General features: G+C 46.2%; 1 protein-coding gene across 3 annotated transcripts in view; it reads right to left on the bottom strand.

The window, feature by feature from the left end:
* Positions 1-21065, bottom strand: part of LOC106586808 (E3 ubiquitin-protein ligase Midline-1) — a 79722-nt gene that overhangs the window by 51878 nt on the left and 6779 nt on the right. The window contains exon 1 of one of the 3 annotated variants that reach the window (XM_014174480.2): positions 6406-6672. The exons of 1 other annotated variant lie outside the window; for it this stretch is intronic. The gene's annotated coding sequence lies outside the window, so the exon portion shown is untranslated. Of the gene's footprint in view, positions 1-1002; positions 1233-6405; positions 6673-21065 lie in introns of those variants that run through there. One more of the 3 variants, XM_014174478.2, reaches the window with a different exon arrangement.

Raw genomic sequence — 21065 nt, 5'->3', positions numbered from 1 at the left:
TGGCAGTATAGGAATTATTAGTTGATTGTTTATGGTCCTCTCATGATAAATAATTACTTTTGAGATTGTCCATCTATTGTAGACGGGAAATCTACATTTAACTTCCTAATCAACACTGGCACATCAGCCCCTCTGATGCCACAACAACAACAGTCTCAGCTCTAGTTGTTTTTATTCCCAGTCCTGTGTATTGTATAGGACACTGGCCAACAGCTGCATACAAATACTGGCACTACCAATCGATAGTGACTTAATGCATACTTCCCCATCATGTTCCAGCTGATGAAACATACAGATGAACAATGCAAACAAAGCCAGAGGGGAATAACACATTATTGATTGAATATTTCACACACACAGACACACAGACACACACACACACACACACACACACACACACACACACACACACACACACACACACACACACACACACACACACACAAACACACACACACACACACACACACACACACACACACACACACACACACACACACACACACACACACACACACACACACACACACACACACACACACACACACACACACACACACACACACACACACACACACACACACACACACACACACACACACACACACAAAAGAAAGTGACTGCAGCCAAACTTGTTGAATTTGACCTTAGTATACAGTTACTTCTTCAACCCGTTTATCTTTATTTGGCATAAAGTAGCCAAAAATAAATACAAAATGTTTTTTAAAACTTTGTTTCTATTGAACATGCCATACAAATAAAGGCATTTTAATTATATGAAGACTGCCTTGGTCCTCCTTTCTTTTTGATGACACATTGTATAATATGGTCTAAGTATATAAGTAAAATAAGAGTAAGACTGCTAACTAAACAAACCAAACAGTAGAAATATCACGCTACAAAGGATAAATCGTCATCACCACCATCACACCTACTACCATGATTAAATGTGATATCTTGTATTTGTTAATAAAAACACAAAACATTGCCATTGTCCCTTACCAGTCACTTCTCCACACACAGCCTGGGTGACAGATGAACACAGCACTGTCACAGACACCTTGAAGAGTGGCAAAGTGCTGAGAACATTAGTTTTCTTACTTCAGGAGCCTCTTTCTCTCTCTCAGCCTTGGTTGGTCTCTCCTGCTTCGTCTGCCTTTGCCACTATTTGTGAAATTCTCCTCACACACACACACACGCACGCACACACGCACGCACACACACACACACACACACACACACACACACACACACACACACACACACACACACACACACACACACAACACACAATCGTTTCTCTCTCTTCTCTAATCCCCCTCAAAGGAAGCAGAGTGTGCTTCAAATAACTCCAGCAGGCAGAAGTGACTTCTCAGGCTTTTCCTCTATGTGTTGTGTTGTTGGCTGGGATCATTAACTTCCTCTTTGTGTTGTGTTGCTGGCTGGGATCGTTAACTTCCTCTTTGTGTTGTGTTGCTGGCTGGGATCGTTAACTTAGTCCCTGGAGACTTTAGGAGGTAAATAATCCCCTCCTGTGGTGGGAGGCTGTCAATCAAACCTGGTGGCGGGGACTGGGGAGTCTGGCTTCCAAGGAGACATCCCTGGTTGGTAATTAGGGTACAGCAGTGCCCTGCATGGAGATATATGGGACATGGGGATGGTGATGTGGTGATATGGGGGTGGGGATGGGGGGATATGGGGGTGAGGATAAGGGGATATGGTGATGAGGATATGGGGATATGGGGATGGGGATATGGGGATGGGGATATGGGGATATGGGGATGGGGATATGGGGATGGGGATATGGGGATATGGGGATGGGGATAAGGGGATATGGGATGGGATATGGGGATGGGGATATGGGGATATGGGGATTGGGATATGGGGATGGGGATAAGGGGATATGGGGATGGGATCAGGGGATAACAGGATGGGGATAAGGGGATATGGGGATGGGGATATGGGGGTGAGGATATGGGATATGGGGATGGGGATAAGGGGATGGGGATAAGGGGATATGGGGATGGGATCAGGGGATAACAGGATGGGGATAAGGGGATGGGGATAAGGGGATATGGGGATGGAGATAAGGGGATATGGTGATGGGGATATGGGGATATGGGGATGGGGATAAGGGGATATGGGGATGGGATCAGGAGTAAGGGGATGGGGATAAAGGGATATGGGGATGGGATCAAGGACATGGGGATGGGGATAAGGGGATATGGGGATGGGATCAGGGGATAAGGGGATGGGGACAAGGGGATATGGGATGGGGATAAGGGGATATGGGGATGGGGATATGGGGGTGAGGATATGGGATATGGGGATGGGGATAAGGGGATATGGGGATGGTGATATGGGGATGGGGATAAGGGGATATGGGGATGGGGATAAGGGGAGATGTGGATGGTGATATGGGGATGGGGATGTGTGGATGGGGATATGGGGGTGAGGATATGGGATATGGGGATGGTGATATGGGATATGGGGGTGAGGATATGGGGATATGGGGATGGTGATATGGTGATACAGTATGGGGTGAGGATATAGGGACATGGTGATGGGGGTGAGGATATGGGGATATGGGGGTAAGGATATGGTGATAAGGGATGGGGATATGGGGATTTTGGGACAGGGAGTTGGGACAGCTTAGCTGGCCTGTATATTGATAATGGAGATAAATGACTCCTATTATTTTGCAATAAGAGACTTGACACATGAAATATATGTGTACTTAGCTATGTACTGTAGATGCATTATTGTTCACCGTACGATTTCACTGCTCATATGCTACAGTTACAAGCGAGTACAGTACAAAAAAAGTATTCATCCCATACAGTAAGATCCTTTTTAATTGCATGAGAAGGGATGGCATTGAGGAGAGTTGGCAGGGGGCTGTAAGGCTTTGGTTGCCATGGTGGTGTGCAACAGATCCACAGTGCATCTTGATTCTTGTGCCAAACAGCACTCTAATCTTTTCATGGCAAGTCCTCCAGCTCAGCTCTCTCGCTCCATCTCAGATGAAAGCCTGCTTGTCTCCGAGTCAGGCCCATGGCTGCCAGTCCCTCCTGCTCTCCTTCTCTCCACCCCCTACTGTGAAGACTGGTAGAATGTTTTCAAAAGGCAAAGCAATTTGTTTACAAAGGCTTTCTCCACACAATGGGACTGGACGTGTGAAGGGTCTTTCTGTTCCCGCTGACCCCAAATATACTCTTAAACTTGACGGTTTGACATGGAGAGGCTTGAGGAGTGGTACAGATGGAAGGTTTGTACAAAGGCTTCCCAACAGAAGTGGTCAAGTTGATGTCTAGTATACCTGCGTCAACCTGACCCTCTCTTTACATCGTAGCTTGAGAGGAGCTTCCAATAAAATAGGTCAAACGCAGCGTGATAATTGTGAAATATGAAATGCGTACATCATTATGAAAAATGTGCCTTGTTTCTAAAGATAAATAAAAAAAAAGATGTACCAAGAACTACTTCGCACATGCTGTATACACGCCATGTTAGATTATTCTCACTTCGCTTGACAGAAGTACGTCCCCCCTCCACCCCCTTATTACAGCACGTGACAACAACTCCACAAGCTAACTGACACATACTGTATATGTTCGACACACAATTGAGATTCCAGCAGTGTATGAATCCTCCTGGAAGGCCTGTATTGAAATAGCTCTTATTCTATTCCCTTTGTTTGGTTTCCAGGTAAAGCTCCAGAGTAAACAGGATTGCTCCATAATAGCATTTCCACTCAGATTTTTCGAAATGCCATTATGACAGATGCTGCAGTGTCATTGCCTCAGCAGTCCAGGTTATTTGGGGACAAGACTCTTTTTACTGGTAACAACTAGTTTACCAGCAGTAGGTCAAGTCCAATATCACACCCATTTAGAGCTGAAATAAGGCTTGAGTGGAAACGTTATTTTGAAACACTCCAAAAGGACATGTCTTGACTGCGGCTTAGCGACTGTCTCCACCTCGCCCACATGAAATCCAACTTGATCCTGAATGCAGGCTGGCAAACAAAGCTGCATTTATGATTTTCGGAGAGAAAAGAGTCAGGAAACCAAAGCCTTAAGGTTTTTAACTATAACTCACTTCTAAACAAACTTCCCTCAACAACATAATCATACCGATAACAATGAACTTCTGGTACATAATTGTGTAAGCTACATCTGACGGTGTTATAGTTAACTGAGGCATTACATAGAGTACAAACTGAGACGGTGAGGTTTTACATGAACATTAGACAGGCAGCAAATACAGCTTCATCCGATCCAGAAGGCTTTGAATATTCATCAATAAATTGAAAGTGGTTATTTTGTTTCATATATATACACAGTACCAGCTACAATAGTCATTTACAACATTAACCATGTCTATACTGTATTTCTGATCAATTTGATGTTATTTTAATGGCCAAAACAGCTGCATTACTTTCAAAAACAAGGACATTTCTAAGTAACCCCAAACTTTTGAACGGTAATGTGTATATATATATATATATATATTGGACACACCTACTCATTCAAGGGTTTTTCTTTAATTTGACAATTTTCTACATTGTAGAATTGTAGTGAAGACATCAAAACTATGAAATAACACATATGGAATCATGTAGTAACCAAAAAAGTGTTAAAAAAATCAAAATATATTTTATTTTTGAGATTCTTCAAAGTAGCCACCCTTTGCCTTGATACAGCTTTGCACACGCTTGGCATTCTCTAAACCAGCTTCAACTGGAATGCTTTTCCAACAGTCTTGAAGGAGTTACCACATATGCAGAGTTGCAAAGAAAAATCATATTTCTGTCCAGTGTGTTATTTTGCCCATCTTAATCTTTACTTTTTATAGGCCAGTCTGAGATATGGCTATTTCATTGCAACTCTGCCTAGAAGGCCAGCATCCTGGAGTCACCTCTTCACTATTGATGTTGAGACTGGTGTTTTGCGGGTACTATTTAATGAAGCTGCCAGTTGAGGACTTGTGAGGCATCTGTTTCTCAAACTAGACACTCTAATGTACTTGTGCTCTTGCTCAGTTGTGCACCGGGGCCTCCCACTCCTGTTTCTATTCTGGTTAGAGCTAGTTTGTGCTGTTCTATGAAGGGAGTAGTACACAGCGTTGTACGAGATCTTCAGTTTCTTGGCAATTTCTCGCATGGAATAGACTTAATTTCTCAGAACAAGAATAGACTGACGAATTTCAGAAGAAATGTATTTGTTTCTGGCCATTTTAAGCCTGTAATCGAACCCACAAATGCTGATGCTCCAGATACTCAACTAGTCTAAAGAAGGCCAGTTTTATTGTTATTTAATCAAGACAACAGTTTTCAGCTGTGCTAACATAATTGCAAAAGGGTTTTCTAATGATAAATTAGCCTTTTAAAATGATCAACTTGGGTTAGCTAACACAACGTGCCATTGGAACACAGGAGTGATGGTTGCTGATAATGGGCCTCTGTATGCCTATGTAGATATTCCATAAAAAATCGGCAGTTTCCAGCTACAATAGTCATTTACAACAGTAACAATGTCTACACTGTATTTCTGACCAATTTGATGTTATTTTAATGCACAAAAAAGTAGCTTTTCTTTCAAAAAGAAGGACATTTCTACGTGACCCCAAACTTTTGAACAGTAGTGTGTGTATATATATAATATATATGTATATATATAAAGCATCTATTGTTCGCTTCGATGACTACCATAATATAGAACAAATATTCCAAACAGATTACTATTCATTTCTTCTAAATAAGGCCATTAGCAGCCAGGGGCTATTTCGTTTGTGGTGCTTGGCACGACAAACAGAAGATATTGCCGGTTGGAAAAAACCTTCCTGAAAGACAAGATAAGGGACGGAACAGAGAAACACTGAGGCCTAATGGTTCGAAGAGTCTAAAGCACATGGGTGAGTCAGATGTAGGATGTGTCATATTACGGACTGGGTTCACACCGTCCATCCAATAATTCATCTACTTCTCCCAGTACTCTTGGTTTAGTCTGGTTATTGAACCGTTTAACTAGTCCATACGATTGCAACTAAACAGATTCATACATGAAGTTTTCTGAACATAATACACTTCTCAAATATATAAGGTTTCAGGTACAGGTGTATCAAAACTAGTCACATTATTCCCCATCATCAAACAATAGTTTATTTAGGTTCATAAATATACTAAATAAGAGGATAATGCTCCACAAAAGTAATGTGATATCCTTCAAACACAAAAATCTAAAGGATTACTTACAAGTAAAAGTATACTGTTTATATCATGAATCAGCATGTAAAGAATCTCAAGACGCTACTGCTCTCTATGACATCATAATAAATAGCTACACTCATAAATTACAACAACTTTCCACAATATACAGCCTTCACAGCGTAAGCAGTACTCACATAACACGTTCCAGGGTGGTCCTATCCAACAGAGAGGAATGATGCAACTCCCACTGAACGGTTATTAAACCCTCTATTGCATGTCACTGGCACATGGATGAAACTCTGCCTCCAAACATAACACAGCCACCTAGTTACTGTGGTGCCTTCCCTCCCTCTGCCTCAGCCCCAGCCTTGGCTGTATGCTCACGGAAGCGTGTAACATGCTGGGGAAGCGTAATTTCCACTGGGTTATTTCAAGGACGCTGCCTCCATTAAGGGCTAGGGCTCTCTATTTCCCATCTATCCCTTCTCCACGTTATGAGACAAAAGGTAAGCCAATGTGAAGACAAAGGCTGGGGAGCAGGGGGAACCTTGGGGACTCTATTGTGATGAGGCTGGGGATGGGGCTGGAACTCATTCTAGAACATAACCAGGCTGAAGCCAGATGGGGTCAGCCTCCAAGGCTCGGCTGCTTCGCTGCATCCCATCCACACACCCATTCATCATCACAATAGATAGACAACACTGCTCAATGAAAGCTACTCATGAGATCATGAATGGTCAAATAAATGTTCAATTCCAACACCACAAAAAGTGACAAGATCTAGGGTGGAAGGGCGACGCCTTCATTGATGTCTCCAATGTTAGCATGGTCAGCTGTGAGAACAGAGATGTAATGCAAGTGAATGCGAGCATTTTTTTAACGATAAATGTTTCACAGATTTATTATGAGGCCGTATTGAATATTTCTGTATTCAACCAGCCAGGAGACTTAACATTAAATTGAGGGATAAATCCAGTATGAACGACACAGTACTGAACTAAATCTGCATCATTCTGTGAGAACACTATCATTACTTTATTCTACCTTATTGTCCCCCACAGACAGTTCTATTGGCAATGTAGATTAGCATCTGATGTGGATGTGCCCACGGTAACCATGGCAAAGGTTCAAGATTTTAATTACTCTGCTGCCCCATCAGTAAGAGGATCTCCCCCAAGGCTCACTTCTGAAAAACACAAGGCTAATGAATCAAATAAGTAAGGGATAAACGCACACGTTCTGTACATTACCTTGGAAATAATGGAACATGGCAGGACGAGGCTTGGTGGAGTTCAATTTTTTTTCCCCCCAAGGTAATGTACAGAACAGAGGAATTATCCCGCTTATACCACAGCTGCCAAAGAAAACAATACTCAAGCATAAATTTATCCGTAGAATATTTTTTTATTCTTGTTGATGTTTTCATTATAAGCAAATTCATACTTTATTATCTTTTGGTTGTATATTTAAGGACGTGACCCAGTTGGATGAAAGAAGTGCAGGAGCTCTCTTTTTCCAAGTCAGTTCGTTAGACTATGTTCAAAGAAATTCCCAAACGACAGAATGCTATAGAGACCTGATTATTCACTGCTAAGGGTTCATACACATTTTGACAGATGGAATTTCAATGACTTTTCCATGACTTCTCCATGACTTTTAACCATTTTTTTTTTAATGATAAATAATTGGTAGCGTCTCTATACAGATCCCATGTAGACCTACTATTTCCTGCCATTGTGCTCTGAAATCAATCAAGGCACTTCACCCTCCACAAAGTAGAATAACTGCACTATTAGGCTACTGTATAAAACACATGTGGTCAACCCTGCACCTGGAGAGGTACTGGGCGCGCAGGCTTTTGATCTAGCCCTGAAACACACCCGAGTCTGCTTATCAAGGTCTTGTTGAGCAGCTGGTGTTTAGGCTATATCAAATCTAATTTTATTGGTCACATACACATGTTTAGCAGATGTTATTGCGGGTGTAGTGAAAATGCTTGTAGCTTCTAGCTCCAACAATACAATAATATCTAACAAGTAATATCTAACAATATCACAACAATACACACAATACACACAAATCTAAAAGTAAAGGAATGGAATTAATAATATATAAATATACTGTTGTGTGTCCAATCAAAAGCCAGCACACCCAGTAGGCTTAGTCCTCCTGGAGGATGGCTGGCAACCCTTTACATAAAAGGTTGTAACATTACAACCAAATAGTTTTCTGTCTTTCTACAATTATTCCCTCATTCAATGATTCAAGCAAAGTAGCTAATACATGTTTATCTACAACCTTGAAAAGGCTAAAATATTCATGTTTCAGGGGAGATCTATGCACAGCATGGAAGTTATTTGTCAATTAGGCTATTCTTTGAATATTTTTTACATTGTCTGAATTACATAGCCCACTATTTAATAGAGGGGAATCCCAGCTTTCAAATAACAGTGTCAGATTTATTTCTCAACAGTGCCGGTGATGTGCCAAAAATATCCCCCCTGCCAGAATTCTCCCCCTATTCGTGTTCTTCATTGCTGCGACTTGCTTGCTAGTTGAAATATCTGCTCTTCACTCAGTTTTCGGTTTAGCTTTTTTTTTCAAGTGTATGTGGCGGTTCTAGCTTGTATGGCGCTCTTGGCGAACCCCCCCTTCAGCGCCCGCGCCTGCCCTCGCCCGCACCCGGGGGCGCCCTTGTCCGCCCCCCCGGCAAGATGCAGCCCTGGGCGGCTGCCCATGTCGCCCGTACCTAAATCTGCTACTGATTTGTATTCGTCATCTCTTCCATGTCTTCTGAAATGTGTCTCTCTCCTCAGGCAACGGCACGGCACACTCACACACACAGATGATGCACATCACACACCGAGAGACGCGCTGTGTGTGTGCTGGCCTAATTCTGATCATGTCTGATATGTCGACTTTTAAGTGAGTGATGATATATTTAAAGAGGAAAACACTATATTAAAATTCCATGACTTTTCCAGGATTTTCAAGACCATTAGAACCCTCATTTGACAACTTGGAACACCGTATCCTGCCCATTCAGGCTGGCACATTCTCAATCTGTGCATTCTGAAGCTGGCACCATATACTGTAGACCGGATTCACAGACTAGCAGCAAATAAACTTAAAGCGAAATAAGGATATGAATGCCCACTCTCCGTTGCTATTCAATGCCGCTCCTGCCTTCATTCTGCTTTGATCAAACTTTTTGTGTGAATCCCTGCTGGTGATAGGCCACTGTGCATCCCACTGCTGGCTTGCTTCTGAAGCTAAGCAGGGTTGGTCCTGGTCAGTCCCTGGATGGGAGACCAGATGCTGATGGAAGTGGTGTTGGAGGGCCAGTAGGAGGCACTCTTTCCTCTGGTCTAAAAAATATCCCAATTCCCCAGGGTAGCGACTGGGGACGCTGCCCTGTGTAGGGTGCTGTCTTTCAGATGGGATGTTAAATGGGTGTCCTGACTCTCTGAGTTTGGTAAAAAATCCCAAGGCACTTATTGTAAGAGTAGGGGTGTTAACCCTGGTGTCCTGGCTAAATTCCCAAGCTGTCCCTCATACCATTGTGGTCACCTAATTATCCCCAGCTTACAATTGGCTCATTCATCCCCCTGTAACTATTCCCCAGGTTGTTGCTGTAAATGAGAATGTGTTCTCAGTCAACTTACCTGGTAAAATATAAAGTTTTATAGAGGAGCTGAAATGCAGTTCCCAAAAAATTGGAGGTGCTGGTATGGCGCTCCAGACAGCTCCGACCCAAGACAAGCACTGGTTGTTTGTTTTATATGTTTCATTGCCATGCTCGCTGGCAACGTTCTTGTCCCATGCTTGCTAGCTAGCCAACTAACTATGGCTAACAGTCACGACCTCTGCAGACAGAATAAAAGCAAAGTAGCTGCATTTGTGTTTGTTTAAGCTGTTTTCTATTGAAATTCATTTGGATACATCCAAATTAAAGATGATGCCCAAGTTTGCCTGGCAAAGCTAGAAAATGTTGCCTTCTCGTCAAGACACTCAACACTGTACATTACGAGGAAATCGCAATGCATATCAAACTCTAGGCTAGAAGCTAGCTACTTTAGCTAAATAGTTTGTTGCTTGAAAACCTGCCTAGATGACAACCAAATGAACAAATATTTGCTTAAAACAGATGGTCAAACTAGAAACATGGCAGGATTTGACAGCATAGAGCCACTTGTGTCATGACTGCATCAGTAGGGACCAGAGAAATGCATGGTCAGCACTCACCATGTTAGGTCATCAGATGCTCCCAATAAATAGATGTCTGCAAAAACAAATCAATGCTGGAACTTTTTCCTCCTTGAACCTGCGTTTACAATGTATCCAATTTCGGTTTGTGTGGTTCTTGGTTTAGCTTTCTGTAACTTTGCAGCACGTACAGTTGTGTATGCACATATAGCGTCAGGATTTCAAAGTGTCCGGGATATCTATTCGAACAGAGTCCCGATATCTTTTCCAACTGTAAGCTATCTGGTTTTAATACCCATTCGAGAATTCCCTTCTAGCCAATCAGAAATTAGTATTCAACAATGCTGTGGTATAAATCAATATAGAAATGCATTTACAGCTGCATCACAGAGTCCTACAATAACTAATGAACCTACTTTTAACTCTATCAAAAATATGACATATAGAATAGCAATAGAATAGCAATGCCGATGCCTAGTATCCTCATAACCTTTGTTGTTTTCAGTTTGAGAAGCGTTGCTTAAGTGTCAAGCGAGTGGAACTGGAAAGCCAAATGTATATATGCCACAGCAAGAGATCCACTGAATGTAAACTACCTTTGAACTGCTTTCTGATTAGCCCGGATAACATATCTATGAGGGGCTATAGGAGTCATTGACCTGGAAGTGATGTTTTTCCTGTGGGTGTAGGGTGCAACGTATACTACAGCGTGATTGGCTCCATGGCTACAGCCCTGCCTGCCAGCACTGTGGCATCAGATGCCATGCAGTTCTCTCTCTCTCTCACACGAGCTGTAGCAAACCAACAGCAGCCATGATCTGAACTGACACAGTGTAGGATGTTATCAGGAGCATAGAAAAAGACTTGGAGGAACTGTATGCTGTTTAACAGTGTAATATGGAGGTTGTCTACATTTCCCATGTTGCTTGGGCAGGGCATTCCCTAGTCGATATTACTCTGTACAGTTCTTATCTACTGATACGCTGTAGACTCTTAAAATATCATAACAGTGCTGGTATGTGTATCAAACAACACTTCTACAGTGATAAGACTATAAAATAACTTTGCATAAAGAGATGACTTTGGAGATTCTCTGGAGTTTCACCTCTGGTGGTCCACTGTGTTCCTGATACCTGACTCCTCAAAAGGTCAGAGGTCATGTAATCTCCTATCAAAGATAAATGTCAGGATTAGACTGTTTACGATGAGGCAGGTTATGACTAGCTAGCCTGACTCACTCTACAAATCCACAACTTAGACAGAAAGCCTGCAGACAATGTATGACTCAAATGTCCAGCACAGATAAATCACTCACAGAGAAGAGCCGGGATGAGTTGAGATCTGTGGTTTAGAGCAGCACAATGTGATACTGAATATCTGTTGTTTTCCCAGTTAAACAGGGAGTAATTTATGGGAAAATAAGTTCATGTGTTGTGTTTAGTTCCACAGAATAGCCCATAGCCAAAGACTGTTTGCTTAATTTTTTTCTTGAAAAATGTATCATTCTTTTGTAGGACTGTGGTGAAAGCCGGCCACATTCTTTACTGCTTGGAGAGCCCTATAATTGCTTCCAGCAGGTTCTGAGGGTTTTCTGAGACACAGTTAGTGTTGTGAAATCGTACTGAAGGTAGCTAAGGAGTCAAGCGCAGGAGAGCAGAAATGTCAATGTAGCGTCTTTAATAGGCAAGTGTCAAAACGGTACAGGTACAAGGCCCATAAACGCCCGAGACAATGGAACACACAGTTATTCACGGAAGGAGGAAAAACAACACTCCTACTATACTTAACACTCGGTACACACGTGAATAAACTGAGGAAAAAACCTCCATGAGCAACATGAAAATAATCCCGCACAAACCGAAGTGGGGAAACGGGTAAATATACACACAGAAATTAAAGCAAATGAAAATCAGGTGTGAATGAATCAAAGACAAAACCAACAGAAAAGGAAAAATGGATCGGTGACCGCCGAGCACCGCCCGAACAAGGAAAGGAACCATCTTCGGTGGAAGTCGTGATAGTACCCCCCCCCCCGACGCTCGGCTCCTGCAGCGCACCGACGCCGGCCTCGAGGACGACCCGGAGGACGAGTTGCAGGCCGATCCGGATGGAGGCGGTGAAACTCCCTCAGCATCGATGGGTCTAATACGTCCTCCACCGTCACCCAGCATCTCTCCTCCGGGCCGTACCCCTCCCAATCCACGAGGTACTGAATGCCCCTCACCCAACGCCTCGAGTCCAGTACGGAAAGAACTGCATATGCCGGAGCCCCCTCGATGTCCAGAGGGGGCGGAGGAACCTCCTGTACCCCAGCTTCTTGAAGCGGATCAGCCACCACCGGCCTGAGGAGAGACACATGAAACGAGGGGTTAATACAGTAATCAGGGGGAGCTGTAACCTGTAACACACCTTGTTTATTTTCCTCAGGACTTTAAATGGCCCCACAAAACGCGGACCCAGCTTCCAGCAGGGCAGGCGGAGGGGCAGGTTTCGGGTCGAGAGCCAGACCCGGTCCCCCGGTGCGAACACCGGGGCCTCACTGCAGTGACAGTCAGCGCTCGCCTTCTGCCGCCCTTCGACCCATTTCAGGTACCCGTGGTACCCGCTTCACCCATTCGTCCACCACAGGAGCCTCGGTCTGGCTCTGATGCCACGGTACAGAACCGGCTGACACCCCAAACACACACTAGAAGGGCGATAGGTTAGTAGAGGGGTGGTGGAGTGAGTTCTGGGCCATCTCTGCCCATGGAATGAATGTCGCCCACTCCCCTGGCCGGTCCTGGCAATACGACCGCAGAAACCTACCCACATCCTGGTTTACTCTCTCCACCTGCCCATTACTCTCAGGGTGAAAACCTGAGGTAAGGCTGACCGAGACCCCCAGACGCTCCATGAATGCCTTCCAAACCCTGGACATGAACTGGGGACCCCGATCAGAAACTATGTCCTCAGGTACCCCATAGTGCCGGGAGACGTGTGTAAACAGGCCCTCCGCAGTCTGTAGGGCCGTAGGGAGACTGGGCAAAGGGAGGAGATGACAGGACTTAGAAAACCAATCCACAACAACCAAGATCGTGGTGTTGCCCTGTGACGGCGGAAGATCGGTCAGGAAGTCCACTGACAGGTGTGACCAAGGCCGCTGTGGAATGGGAAGGGGTTGTAATTTTTCTCTGGGCAGGTGCCTAGGAGCCTTGCACTGAGCGCACACCAAGCAGGAGGAAACATAAACCCTCACGTCCTTGGCCAAAGTGGACCACCAGTACTTCCCACTAAGACTTCGCACCGTCCTACCGATGCCCGGATGACCAGAGGAGGGTGACGTGTGAGCCCACCAGATCAATCTGAACATCGAACGGAACGTACATCCGTCCAGCTGGACACTGTGGTGGGGTAGGCTCTGAACGTGATGCCCGCTCGATGTCCGCGTCCACCACTCGTACCACCGGTGCCATCAGACAAGAGGCCGGAAGTATGGGAGTGGGATCGATGGACCACTCCTCTGTATCATACAGTCGTGACAGTGCGTCTGCCTTAGTGTTCTGGGAACCTGGTCTATATGACATCGTAAACCTAAACCGGATGAAAAACAAAGCCCACCTTGCCTGGCGAGGGTTCAGTCTCCTCGCTGCCCGGATGTACTCCAGATTCCGGTGGTCAGTCCAGATGAGAAAAGGGTGTTTAGCCCCCTCAAGCCAATGTCTCCACAACTTCAGAGCCCTGACGACAGCCAACAACTCCCGGTCCCCCACATCATAGTTTCGCTCCGCCGAGCTGAGCTTCCTCAAAAAGAAAGCACAGGGGCGGAGCTTCGGTGGCGTACCCGAGCGCTGTGAGAGCACGGCTCTAATCCCAGCCTCGGATGCGTCCACCTCCACTATGAATGCCAAAGAGGGATCCGGATGCGCCAGCACGGGAGCCGAGGTAAACAGAGCCTTCAGGCGACCAAAAGCTCTGTCCGCCTCAGCCGACCAACGCAGACGCACCGGTCCCCCCTTCAGCAGTGAGGTAATGGGAGCAACCACCTGCCCAAAACCCTGGATAAACCTCAGGTAGTAGTTGGCAACCGCTGCACTTCCTTTACCGTGGTGGGAGTCGGCCAATTACGCACGGCTGCAATGCTGTCAAACTCCATCACCAACTCAGATGTGGAAATGCGATATCCTAGGAAGGAGACGGCCTGTTTGAAGAACAAGCATTTCTCAGCCTTGCATACAGGTCATGCTCCAACAGTCGCCCAAGTACTCTGCGCACCAGAAACACATGTGCGGCGCTTGTAGCGGAATATATCAGAATGTCATTGATATACACCACTACACCCTGCCCGTGCAGGTCCCTGAGAATCTCATCTACAAAGGATTGGAAGACTGCTGGAGCATTCTTCAACCCGTACGGCATGACGAGGTACTCATAATGGCCGGATGTGGTACTAAACGCTGTCTTCCACTCATCTCCCTCCCGGATACGCACCAAATTATACACGCTCCTGAGATCCAGTTTTGTGAAGAAGCGTGCCCAGTGAAATGACTCAATTGCCGTGGCGATGAGAGGTAGCGGGTAACTGTACCCCACTGTAATAGAATTTAGACCTCTATAGTCAATGCACGGACGCAGACCTCCCTCCTTCTTCTTCACAAAAAAGAAACTCGAGGAGGCAGGTGAAGTGGAGGGCCGAATGTACCCTTGCCCCAGAGATTAAGAGACATATGTCTCCATAGCCACCGTCTCCTCCTGTGACAGGGGATACACGTGACTCCTGGGAAGTGCGGCGTCTACCAGGAGATTTATCGCACAATCCCCTATTCGATGGTAACTGAGTTGCCTTCCTTTTACAGAAGGCGATAGCCAAATCGGCATATTCTGAGGGAATGCGCACGGTGGAGACTTGGTCTGGACTCTCCACCTTCGTTGCACCGATGGAAACTCCTACACACCTGCCTGAGCACTCCTCTGACCACCCCTTCAGAGCCCTCTGTTGCCACGAAATCTTGGGGTTGTGACAGGCCAACCAGGGTATCCCCAGCACCACGGGAAACACAGGAGAATCAATAAGGAAGAGACTAATTCTCTCCCCATGACCCTCCTGCGTAACCATGTCCAGTGGAGCCGTGGCCTCCCTGATTAGCACTGACCCTAATGGTCGACTATCTAAAGCATGAACTGGGAAGGGCTTATCAATCCGAACAAGGGGGATCCCTAAACTATAAGCAAAACCACGGTCAATAAAATGACCCGCTGCGCCTGAATCTACTAGCGCCTTATGCTGGGAATGTGGGGCAAACTCAGGAAAAGAAATCAACACATACATGTGAGCAACAGGGGACTCTGGGTGATCCTGGTGCCTACTCACCTGGGGTGACCGAACAGTGCCCTGCCTGTCGTCTCGATTCCCAGAAGAGCTCCCCCAGCACCGGTCAGCAATGTGCCCTCTACGACCACATCTGGTACAGGAAAGGGCTCCTCCTCTGGTCGCCCTTGCTGCAGCACCTCCTAGCTCCATGGTCATCGGAGCGGAGGTGCTGGGGGATGAAACTGACAGAGCCCGATCCAGACGTCCGCAGGTAGCCAGCAAGTTGTTCAGCCGAATGGACATGTCCACCAGCTGGTCCAAGGTGAGGGTGGTATCTCTACAGGCTAGCTCCCGACGGACGTCCTCGCGTAAACTGCACCTATAGTGATCGATCAGTGCCCTGTCGTTCCATCCCACGCCGGCGGCCAAGGTCCGGAGCTCCAGTGCGAATTCCTGCGCGCTCCTCGTCTCCTGCCTCAGCTGGAACAGACGTTCACCCGCCGCTCGGCCCTCAGGTGGGTGGTCGAACACTGCCCGAAAGTGGCGGGTGAACTCTGGGTAGTGGTCCCTCGCCGAGTCTACCTCATTCCACACCGCGTTGGCCCACTCCAGGGCTTTGCCTGAGAGGCAGGAGACGAGGGCATTCACGCTCTCACGTCCCAAAGGAGCCGGGTGAACGGTTGCCAGGTAGAGATCCAGCTGGAGTAGGAACCCCTGGCACCCGGCAGCCGTCCCATCGTATACCCTCGGGAGCGCGAGCCGAATACCACTGGAACCAGGCGACGTATGAGAGGGTTGTGGGGCTGGTTGTAGTGTGGCTAGTGGAGGTTTAGGAAGGCCACCTCTCTCCCACCTGTCCATCGTTGCCATCACCTGATCCATCGGTGTTCCCAGACGTTGCAGTACTGCCGTGTGTTGTTGAACGCACTCCTCCATAGATATCGGGAGAGCGTCTGCTCCTGCTGACTCCATAATCATGGTGCGGGATTCTGTTGTGAAATCGTACTGAAGGTAGCTAAGGAGTCAAGCGCAGGAGAGCAGAGATGTCAATGTAGCGTCTTTAATAGGCAAGTCTCAAAACGGTACAGATACAAGGTCCATAAACGCCCGAGACAATAGAACACACAGTTATTCACGGAAGGAGGAAAAACAACGCTCCTACTATACTTAACACACGGTACACACGTGAATAAACTGAGGAAAAAACCTCCATGAGCAACATGAAAATAACCCCACACAAACCTAAGCGGGGAAACAGGGGTAAATATACACACATAAATTAAAGCAAATTAAAATGAATCAAAGACAAAACCAACAGAAAAGGAAAAATGGATCGGCGACGCCAACCGCTGAGCACCGCCCGAACAAGGAGAGGAACCACCTTCGGTGACAGTTAGACTATGAGATGTCTTCATTAAGCATCATCACAACTTAAAGGGGCAATCTGCAGTTGCTTCATCCATGTCTGGCCTTCTGAGTTAATTAAATGTAACCATTGATTCTTGAAGAATATAACTTAGAAACACCTCATGAGCTCAGTTCAACTGTCACTCTCCATGAGAACCAAAAATATAAGCTTGTTTTACTCCAATGTTTGTAAACAAAGCAAAATGTAAACAAACGCTATATACGGTAGCCTCAAAACATGGTTAAAACTACAATTTTGATATCATGGATGGTCAGTCCTTGCATTCATAGTTCTGTCTAGGAATTTATCCAGCCCTATCCCCATACCGAAACAGGGGTGGGGATTTGGCTTTGTAATTGTTTCAACTGCTGGTTGACACTTTAAAGCTGTTTTTCTCAATTCAGATGAGATGAGAAATGTCCAGGTCATACATTTACACAGCTAACAACTGCTTAATTAAACTTACAGTAGTCATTAGTACATTCATGATACCCCTGCTCAAATCATCACGTAACTTTAATACAGACCCTATTGTACTGTGCCTTGCATCCTCCCACAAACAGACAGTCTTAAAAAACTGAACAAAGTAGAGACTAGACTACTACTATCTAGACTACTGTGGCCTATCCTGGGACAGGCTGAGCACTGCGGGAGCCCAGCTGTTAGAGACCTGGGTCGGGAGCTCTGGGTCTGGGCTCTGGGTCTGGGTCTGAGCTCTGGGTCTGGGTCTGGGTCGGAGCTCTGGGTTTGAGCTCTGTGTCTAGGTCTGAGCTCTGGGTCTGAGCTCTGGGTCTGGGTCTGGGTCGGAGCTCTGGGCCTGAGCTCTGTGTCTAGGTCTGAGCTCTGGGTCTGAGCTCCGGGTCTGGGTCTGAGCTCCAGGTCTGGGTCTGAGCTCTGGGTCGGAGCTCTGGCTCTGGGTCTGAGCTCCGGGTCTGGTTCTGAGCTCTGGGTCGGAGCTCTGGGTCTGGGTCTGGGTCTGAGCTCTGGGTCTAGGTCTGAGTTCTGGGTCTAGGTCTGAACTCAGGGTCTGAGCTCTGGGTCTGGGTCTGGGTCTGAGCTCTAGGTCTGGGTTTGAGCTCTGGGTCTAGGTCTGAACTCAGGGTCTGAGCTCTGGGTCTGGGTCTAGGTCTGAGCTCTGGGTCTGGGTCTGGGTCTGAGCTCTGGGTCTAGGTCTGAGTTCTGGGTCTAGGTCTGAACTCAGGGTCTGAGCTCTGGGTCTGGGTCTGGGTCTGGGTCTGAGCTCCGGGTCTGGGTTTGAGCTCTGGGTCTAGGTCTGAACTCAGGGTCTGAGCTCTGGGTCTGGGTCTAGGTCTGAGCTCAGGGTCTGAGCTCTAGGTTTGAGCTCTGGGTCTGGGTCTGGTTCAAATCAAATCAAATGTATTTGTCACATACACATGGTTAGCAGGTGTTAATGCAAGTGTAGCGAAATGCTTGTGCTTCTAGTTCCGACCATGCAGTAATATCTAACAAGTAATATAACCTAACAATTTCACAACAACTACCTTATACACACAAGTGTAAAGGAATGAATGCGAATATGTACATAAAAATATATAAATGAGTGATGGCCGAACGGCATAGGCAAGATGCAGTAGATGGTATAGAGTACAGTATATACATATGAGATGAGCAATGTAGGGTATGAGAACATTATATAATATAAAGTGGCATTGTTTAAAGTGGCTAGTGATACATTTAATTACATCAGATGGCAAGATGCAGTAGATGGTATAGCGTACAGTATATAAATAAGAGATGAGTAATGTAGTGTAAGTAAACATTATATAATATAAAGTGGCTAGTGATAAATTGATTACATACATTTTTCCATTATTAAAGTGGGTGGAGTTGAGTCAGTATGTTGGCAGCAGTCACTCAATGTTAGTGATGGCTGTTTAACAGTCTGATTGATGGCCTTGAGATAGAAGCTGTTTTTCAGTCTCTCGGTTCCAGCTTTGATGCACCAGTACTGACCTCGCCTTCTGGGTGAACAGGCAGTGGCTCGGTTGGTTGTTGTCCTTGATGATCTTTTTGGCCTTCCTGTGACATAAGGTGGTGTAGGTGTCCTGGAGGGCAGGTAGTTTTCACCGGTGATGCGTTGTGCAGACCTCACTACCCTCTGGAGAGCCTTCCGGATATGAGCAGAGCAAGCTGCCGTACCAGGCGGTGATACAGCCCGACAGGATGCTCTCGATTGTGCATCTGTAAATGTTTGTGAGTGTTTTTGGTGACAAGCCGAATTTGGGTGAACAGGGAGTACAGGAGAGGGCTGAGAACGCACCCTTGTGGGGACTCAGTGTTGAGGATCAGCGGGGTGGAGATGTTGTTACCTACCCTCACCACCTGGGGGCGGCCCGTCAGGAAGTCCAGGACCCAGTTGCACAGGGCGGGGTCGAGACCCAGGGTCTCGAGCTTAGTGACGAGTTTGGAGGGTACTATGGTGTTAAATGCTTAGCTGTAATCGATGAACAGCATTCTTACATAGGTATTCCTCTTGTCCAGATGGGTTAGGGCAGTGTGCAGTGTGATGGCAATTGCGTCATCTGTGGACCTATTTGTGGCGGTATGCAAATTGGAGTGGGCCTAGGGTGTCAGGTAGGGTGGAGGTGATATGGTCCTTGACTAGTCTCTCAAAGCACTTCATGATGACGGAAGTGAGTGCTACAGGGCGGTAGTCATTTAGCTCAGTTACCTTAGCTTTCTTAGGAACAGGAACAATGGTGGCCCTCTTGAAGCATGTGGGGACTGCAGACTGGGATAAGGATTGATTGAATATGTCTGTAAACACACCAGCCAGCTGGTCTGCGCATGCTCTGAGGACACGGCCGGGGATGCCGTCTGGGCCTGCAGCCTTGCGAGGGTTAACACGTTTAAATGTTTTACTCACGTTGGCTACAGTGAAGGAGAGCCCACAGGTTTTGGTAGCGGGCCGTGTCAGTGGCACTGTATTGTCCTCAAAGCGAGCAAAAAAGTTGTTTAGTCTGTCTGGGAGCAAAGCATCGCGATCCGCGACTGGGCTGGTTTTTCTTTTGTAGTCCGTGATTGACTGTAGACCGTGTCACATACCTCTCATGTCTGAGCCGTTGAATTGCGACTCCACTTTGTCTCTGTACTGACGCTTAGCTTGTTTGATTGCCTTGCGGAGGGAATAGCTACACTGTTTGTATGCGGTCATGTTTCCGGTCACCTTGCCCTGATTAAAAGCAGTGGTTCGCGCGTTCAGTTTTGCGCGAATGCTGCCATCCACCCATGGTTTCTGGTTGGGGAATGTTTTAATAGACGCTGTGGGTACAACATCACCGATGCACTTGTTAATGAACTCGCACACCGAATCAGCGTATTCGTCAATGTTGTTGTTCTCCACAATGCGGAACATATCCCAGTCCATGTGATTGAAGCAATCTTGAAGCGTGGAATCCGATTGGTCAGACCAGTGTTGAACAGACCTGAGGGCGGGAGCTTCCTGTTTTAGTTTCTGTCTATAGGCTAGAAGCAACAAAATGGAGTCGTGGTCAGCTTTTCCGAAGGGAGGGCGGAGGAGGGCCTTATATGCGTCGCGGAAGTTAGAATAACAATGATCCAGGATTTTGCTACCCCTGGTAGCACAATCGATATGCTGATGGAATTTGGGGAGCCTTGTTTTCAGATTAGCCTGGTTAAAATCCCCGGCTACAATAAATGCTGCCTCAGGATATGTGGTTTCCAGTTTACATAGACTCCAATGAAGTTCTTTCAGGGCCGTCGATGTGTCTGTGTCTTCTTTCAGGGCCGTCGACTGTGATTATGATCGAAGAGAATTCTCTTGGTAGATAATGCGGTCGGCATTTGATTGTGAGGAATTCTAAGTTAGGTGAATAAAAGGACTTGAGTTCCTGTATATTGTTATGATCACACCACGTCTCATTAATCATAAGGCATACACCCCCGCCCTTCTTCTTACCAGAGAGATGCTT

This window comes from Salmo salar, chromosome ssa25 (genome assembly GCF_905237065.1).
Source record: "Salmo salar chromosome ssa25, Ssal_v3.1, whole genome shotgun sequence".
NCBI classification, from domain to species: Eukaryota; Metazoa; Chordata; class Actinopteri; order Salmoniformes; family Salmonidae; genus Salmo; species Salmo salar.
Note: the sequence above shows the minus strand (reverse complement) of the source record. Positions and strands in the feature narration are given on the sequence as shown.